Source organism: Cupressus sempervirens, chromosome 6 (genome assembly GCF_028749045.1).
Source record: "Cupressus sempervirens isolate cs-2001-9-10 chromosome 6, ASM2874904v1, whole genome shotgun sequence".
Taxonomy (NCBI): domain Eukaryota; kingdom Viridiplantae; phylum Streptophyta; class Pinopsida; order Cupressales; family Cupressaceae; genus Cupressus; species Cupressus sempervirens.
In genome coordinates, this window is record NC_143123.1 from 590,302,885 (window position 1) to 590,310,972 (window position 8,088).

General features: G+C 31.2%; 1 long non-coding RNA gene across 1 annotated transcript; it reads right to left on the minus strand.

Moving 5' to 3' along the window:
• Positions 1-2,854: 2,854 nt before the first annotated feature.
• LOC149553630 (uncharacterized) lies at positions 2,855-3,727 on the minus strand. The gene is made up of 2 exons (XR_016353416.1): positions 3,630-3,727; positions 2,855-3,322 (listed from the first exon to the last, which is right to left on the minus strand). It is a non-coding gene; the product is annotated as an uncharacterized LOC149553630 (long non-coding RNA).
• Between the last annotated feature and the right edge of the window lie 4,361 nt (positions 3,728-8,088).

An 8,088-nucleotide genomic window follows, 5' to 3' on the forward strand; every position in this document is an offset into this window, starting at 1 on the left:
AGAGAAATACCTTTCAAACATCTTTTCTTGTGATACTTTGTCCATCAATTATTTGTATAACTTGCCAAAGTATGTTATAAAACAAAGTGATCACATCCTCATTCTACACAACAAATATGCATCAAATTTGGAAGGTTAAGAATTTAAACATTAAATAGATAATGATAAAAAAAACTCTTATGAATCATAATGGGGAGAAAAAAATCACAAATCTGTGGCTCTAATTCATTGCTCGCATCTAACGAACCCGAATTTGAATCAACAACTTAGATTAGAAACTATAGGATACATGGCCAATCTAATAAAACTTGTCCAATGTGAAAAAATTCATTATCCTTCCCTGCAATGGCTTTGATATTCTATACAATTCATAATAGCCAAATTGTTGAGTACAACATTGCAGTTGCTCAAGAGCTGACAATGACAACATCATATCTCATCAATCCACATTTTTATCTACCGCACAGAATAATTACAATTTTCTTCATACACTTAATCTCAATTCTAAGACCAAATTTACACAAAAGAGCTATATAAGTAATAACTTTGTTACAACTCCCCGTACCCGGTCTCTCTCTCTATGTACAAAATTGAAGAAGACTGTCTCTTCCCTTGTGGGGCTGTCATGTACAACAACAATTCTCTTAATATCCTCATCATTTTCTGAATGCCTGCCTTTTCTCTTATCCTTTTTGTGCTTGCAATACTTGTTCTTCTTATCCTTCTTTTCTATCAAGTCATTCACTTGGACTTCATCCCCTTTCTTTCTTTTTCTCTTTCTTCTCCTTCCTGTGTTTGTGCTTAAACTTCTACATGGTATGCATACATTGTCAACAATTTAGATTCAGGAAAAGAGATATAATATATTATATTCTTACAAAATAAATTCATAGATCCAATCAGAGGCACCTAGATTGGAGATAGAACTATAAAATAGCATGCAGGAAAATGCATAAAGGGTGCCATACTAACATTACTATCTAACCAGATATAAACTGAGAACGAATGCCATTTGAGGGGGAAGTTGTCCTTGGAATTACCATAGGACTAGTGTCTGGAAAACTTCCATTCTCCAACCGAGTTATAGGTTCTTCATTCATTTCACATACTTTTCTGATCTTTCTCTCCTGAACCTATTCCACAAATGAATAACAATAAACCCACGAGATAACAAAGTTTGACCAACCTCTGCTAATTTATCTTGATTAAAGCTAGTTATCTGGAATTTGATTCCAATTATAAAAAATCAATCAAGATCAACATTAGTTATTCATAAACATATGAGCTTAAAATTGAATAGATCTATTTTCAACTGAATTTATGCATTCAAGATCACCACAAAAAGCCTCTTTCAGGAGTGCAGTTCACTCCAACATTATATTATTATTGAGCTTTCTATCAAGACCCACTAACCTGTTTTGGTACGCATACATTGTCAACAATTTAGATTCAGGAAAAGAGATATAATATATTATATTCTTACAAAATAAATTCATAGATCCAATTAGAGGCACCTAAATTGGAGATAGAACTATAAAATAACATGCAGGAAAATGCATAAAGGGTGCCACACTAACATTACAATCTAACCAGATATAAACTGAGAACGAATGCCATTTGAGGGGGAAGTTGTCCTTGGAATTACCATAGGACTAGTGTCTGGCAAACTTCCATTCTCCAATCGAGTTATAGGTTCTTCATTCATTTCACATACTTTTCTGATCTTTCTCTCCTGAACCTATTCCACAAATGAATAACAATAAACCCACGAGATAGCAAAGTTTGACCAACCTCTTCTAATTTATCTTGATTAAAGCTAGTTATCTGGAATTTGATTCCAATTATAAAAAATCAATCAAGATCAACATTAGTTATTCATAAACATATGAGCTTAAAATTGAATAGATCTATTTTCAACTGAATTTGTGCATTCGAGATCACCACAAAAAGCCTCTTTCAGGAGTGCAATTCACTCCAACATTATATTATTGTTGAGCTTTCTATTAAGACCCACTAACCTGTTTTGGTTATTCATGTACATAAATATAATTTATTTTTCTAAAATAAACAAAATGGTATGGAAACACTCTAATATAATTAAGTATTTTGAGTACCTTCCATATCTTGATGGTTTTGTCATTTGTCAAAAGAAGAAACAAAGCAACATTGACAGTTGGGCGCCACTCGATCTTATTCATTTTCTTTTCTATTTCCAAACTTTTTAGATAGTCAAACTATCACAAACACACAAACCGGTGGCTAACATTTGCAAAGCAATCACAGAGACTTCTGTAATTATTAATGATATGTTCATAATACTAAGAAACCAACAAATATTCAGTATTTACTCAGGTTCATGGCTCTAAAATTCAGTCTTATAGCTATATTTAGGATGCTTAGGCATTGGGTAATCTAGCCCTACAAACTCACTCTGAGATTGTAGCTACAAGACATTCAATTATAGAAATATAATTGTATTCCATTGAAAATATTTCTACCATCATTTACTAGTTAAACAAAAAAATGGGGAAACAACTAAGCAATTTATTTTCATAAACGAATAAACTTCTAAAACCAAAATACTATCATTCAAATCCCTTTTTTCAATGAAAAATTGTAACCATCAAAGTGATAAGAAAAGCTTAATTGTAGGTCTTCCCTCATTGCTCTATCAAGCTTACATCTTTTCCATCTATCCTTTCAAAAAGTACAACACACCCACCATGATCACTGGCTGCCAAATTCTCACCGCTCTGATCGAACTCAATTGCTGAGATAATATCAACTTTCAAAACATTTATATAAAATCCACCCTATCAGAAACATCATAAACTCATGAAATAACAAGAAAATATATGGATTAAATGGATCAATTCCAACTTTACCTATTATGCAGCAGTAAGTGTCAACCCCTTCATAATTTCCTCATTCGTTAGAGGACTCCTTTCCTCATTATCTTTTTCCACAAGTGCAAAACAATGTTTGGATTTCAGTAGTACTAGTTTAATAAAAAATCACATTGGTATTCAAAATAAGATGGACTCCTTGTCTTAGAAAATAAATCCCCAAGATGACACAAGAAATTGCAGTGTTGGTGTCTAAATTTCAAAGGAAGTCTGATAGTAGCACCTGTCAAAAAAAAATCAACTTGTTGCAGCTGCAGAACCCTTCCTGCAGCCAGTGGATTCCTAAGATCATGATAAAGTTATCCTTCAATTTGGGAAGATTGGAAAATATATTTTTACCATGGATTATAGGTACCCATTATCTTTCTTCCAAGCTTTTTCCATTTTCCCTCTAGTAGCTTTGACACAAAATTGGCCTATCAATAACACAACAACAGTTAAGTAGCTTGCCAAAAGAACTAGTCAGATTGTTGATTGGGCAGATTGCTACACTAATTAAGATATACCCTGGTTATGATATATTTACATGACTAAGAGGTTAGGTATGTGAAGTCTAGATCCTGATATAGTTAGGGGGAAACTTATCTAGTCAAGCATGGATTAGAAAGAAGGCCTAGGCTACCTATCTATCCAGTTATTACATCTATAAGACTAGCCAAATTTTTCATAAATTATCTCATTTTTTACATAAGATCTATTTCCTAGAATGAATTAGACATTTACCTGATTGTTAACCACAATCCAACTGCACCCAGGTTTCTTTTTTGCATTCCCATGTTTGACCATTTCCTTTACCTCTTCAAAAAAATTCTACCTACCAGTTTTCATGTAAACTATTAACAACATTATATAAGGAGTAACCATATTAGGTTTAGCTTAATATTTTGATGTGTTGCATGTTGTGCTATTTCCAAATTTCTACGAATTTTGCAGGCTCAAAGAAAAGCTCCCCACAGAGCAACATCAGGTTCTATTGGAATTCTGTTGATGAATTTGTGTGCCCGCATTACCAAGGAAGTTGCTCATGGATCCATAGTACACAATTCTAGGTTCGATGTGATAATCCTTACTCATGTGATGAAAATACTACAACCGCTTATCAACTAGGCCCGCATGGCAGCATGCAACCAGAGTGCCGATGAAGGTGACACGATTCGCATTATGCCTAGAATGATGAATTTCTTCGAAGAGTTGTAGAGACTCCTTACCGTTGCCATGCATGGAATATCCAACAATTACAAGATCTCATTTAAGCATTTTGTCAAACACATTGCGTGCAATCTTTATGCATCCACATTTTCATACATGTCTAAAAGAATGTTTCCCACAAAGTCATTGACTCCAGATCCTATATAATAACATCTTTGTGAATATTCTCACCTTGTTTGAGATTAGACAAGTCGACACACAGGAAAAGGACACTAATTTTCATACCTGCTTGATTCATCGAGTAAAAGATCTTCAGAACCTATTCGCTGCAACCATGATTAAAAATTCCAGATATCATTGGCGTCCCAGATTTCGCATTTCATTGAGGCACTTACTCAAAGTGTTTCAATGGCTCATCTATAAGGCCATATGGTGCATTACCAAATCTTGGTCAAGCATTTTGTCAAATGCATCCCGTGCATCCTCTAAACTCTCACATTTTGCATACATATCAATAAGGGCATTCCTTACGAAGACATCAAATTGAAATCCCCTGCTAATATTTTCTTGGTGCAGTTCCTTTCCTACTTTAAGATATCCCAAATTCGCACAGGCTGGGAGAGCGCAAGCGAAGGTAATTTGATCAGTTTTGAATCATTTCACAAAATAATTAAACCCACAAGTTGTATAAGCAGTAATCATCACATTTCATGACACTGAACTTCTTTTTCTCATTTCATTCAATGTCCTACGAGCGTCATATAGTGTGAAAAATTTATTTCCTCCTAACTCAAATTCAGATTGAATAGTGTGGGCATGAATTCGTTTGGCTTCTGTCGGGTCATTTTCGTCAACACTCCAGCAAAAGGAAAGCATTTGTCCAACGTAAGTATTTAAGTATGATTTTCTTTCATCTTGGCGGAATCATGGTTGCCAGAGAATCTATAGGCTGTGTTTTCATGGCACGCACATCCAACAAGAATTTAATCTCCTGCCAAAAACTAAAATAAAAACTAATCGCAACGTAATTATGGTAAAAATGAAATAATGATATTGCATATTTTATAGTGATTGATATTAAAATAATATAACATATTATATAAACTAAAAGACTGAATAGTCGAAGTTCCTCCTAAATAGTTCGAAAGGAAGGAATATACAATTAAAAATTTAAATGGAGGAGAGGGAGGCGACTAGAAATTGAGGGGAGAAATCATTATAAGGATAGATATAGAACAAGTAAAGATATAATGATAGGCAAAATATATATTTTGTCTTTAATTTATGAAGATGGTTGTTTCACTTGAGATAAATCTTTTGATGTAATTAACTAGCAATTAAATCTTGATGTATAACATGTACACCAAATAGATAGATAAGGTGCATTAAAGAGCAATTTATCTTTTTTTTAAATAATTTTTGAAATACACAGGATCAATCAATTTGCATGATATTTTTTTAATAAAAGTATGCGCTCTAAACATAATTGAAAGAAAACCTTTCAACCAACAATATAATTAGATCTTTTCTTTTAGAGATTATTGTCATGTTTGTAAAGGTAGAGAGGGGTGAAGAATGGGAGGGAGAGATTTAGGTTGAAAGGGGGAGAGATAAAATGGATTAGAGAGAGATGGACACATATGAGACAAAATTGGAGATAAATTGGGATGTGAGAGAGAAAACCTGAAGAGGTGGAGATTGAGAGACAAAGGTAAATAATGAGAGATGGAGAAGAAGAGAGAGATAGAGAGATCTATATGGAAACATTGGATTATAGAGAGATGGAGATATGTATATGGTGAGATTGAATAATAGAAATGGAGATATAAGGACATCTAGAGTGAGTGGGGAGGAGATATAGATAGAATAAACAAAGACAAGTAGAGATAGAGAGATATAGAAGATGAAAGAGAGCTAGCTAGAGAGTCAATAGAAAAGAGAGAGAGAGAGGGAGAATGAAGGGAGAGAGGAATGGAGATAAAATATATAGAGGGAGGAGTAGAGAAAAGAGAAATGAAGGAAGGAGAAAGATGATAAACAAATTAGATAAAAGAGAAGAGAGAGTGTGTAAAGATAAAGAGTGAATAAAAAAAGGATATATAAAGAGAAAAGGGAGCTACAAAGTTTGGTAAATAAATGTAAAAAGGATAGAAACAGAGACATTGAGCTATAGAATGAGAGAGAGAAAGGGAAATTGATTTTTTAAAATAAATAAATATAATTATAAATTAATTAAATTAAATTTGATATAAAATATTATAAATAATGAACCATATTAAAATTGTTAAAGCTAAGGGTTTAATTTCTTCATGAAAAGTCACGAGTTTATCAATTCAAAAATAAAATGATGTCTTTAGAAATTGTAAATATTTTTTTATTTTGATTTATAAAGTCTGTATTCAAACAACATGTTTCAAATGTAAAATATTATTAAAGTTGTTTTTAAAATATTGGTCAAAACTTTCCCAAAATAAATTTAAAGAGAAAAGTATAAAAAATAATATTAATATTATTGGAATTGATCAACTTTCAAATATTTTAATAAATATAAAATTTGGAAATTAATTGTTCATTGAAATCACAACTTATTATTTTCCCTTTTTATTTATTTTAAAAATCAATATGTAACAAATTAGCTCATAGTAAAATGTATTATAATATACTGATAAAAAAACTATAATATAAGAACTAAAATATAAAAGATTTTTTTTTTAATTTTCTAATTCAAAATAAATAAAATTCTCGAATGCTTTTTTATGAATGACTTATAATATTTAATAAAAACTTAAAATAAATAGGCAAGAGCCTACAACACAATGGTAACTTGTGAGCCTCTCATGTGGGAGGTCTTGGGAGGATCGGTAACTTAAAAAAATTAATCACAACGAATAACAATAATTAATCTAGGCTTCAATCATTTACCGATCCCCAAAAAAAAAACTTGAAGTAAATTCTTAAATTTTATTTTATGATTATATATAAATTTAATTGGAAATTAAATTAAACTACAAAATAATTAGTAATTGAAACTTAAAAAATAAAAATAAGGAATAGTTGTAAATATGTTTAAATTATTTAATAGTTTTGAATACTATTGTAATAATATATTAAGCATACTTGTATAGAGATGAGCTTATATGTATGCAATAGATTTGTAACTAAATTCATGGAGAACATCAAGAAAGTATCTCATTTCTTTGAGAAATTCCCTTGTACAAATGTCTCATACCCAATTTGGAATCCCAATATAAAATAAATCTTTTAATATATTAGTAACTCTACTTAATAAACTTTCAATATCAAATCGTGTAATGAAGAATAGTGGTGTGACAATCTAATCAATAATTAAACAAATCATAATTTAGTCGATGATCAACATCATAATTTTTGCCTAAGAGTAGCAGTCAATGATCATTTTAATAAATTCCTTTAGTTACTTCACTATCTTAAAAATAAAAATGAAAAAGGGTAGGAGAAGTTGAGGAAGTTGATATGATTGTGTTGCAACATATATATCATTATCCTAAAATTATCTAATGTTAGTGTAAAAAAAAAATCATTCATTTAGCCATCTTTGTCTCAGTGACTGATTATTTAAAGTCATTTATTTGCTCATTTATTTAGTCATTTTAATTTTCTTTGACCTTGTGATTATACCTGATGACCAAATTAGTCATTCATTTAATCATTTATACTTTTGAATTGCAAAAGATTAGTAGAATTTGATCACTTTTAGTCCCATGATTAAAATGTTTAGTCACATGACTAAATTTTTTAGTCGCATAGTCATTTATTTGCCCAAATTCTACTAGTGTACTCTTGGTGGGTTGTTTTTAATGGATGTCAACTGTGTTAACAAGACATGTTCATCCTCCATAGTTTTGAATATTGTCTCAAAGGTTATTCTCATTGTATCCCAATTAGTGATTGAGCCATCATCTAGATGATAGAACCAATCTATTTCACTTTCTATCAAGGTTTCTACAAATAATATTACAACAACATCTTCATGTGCAACTCCTAAGATGTGAGT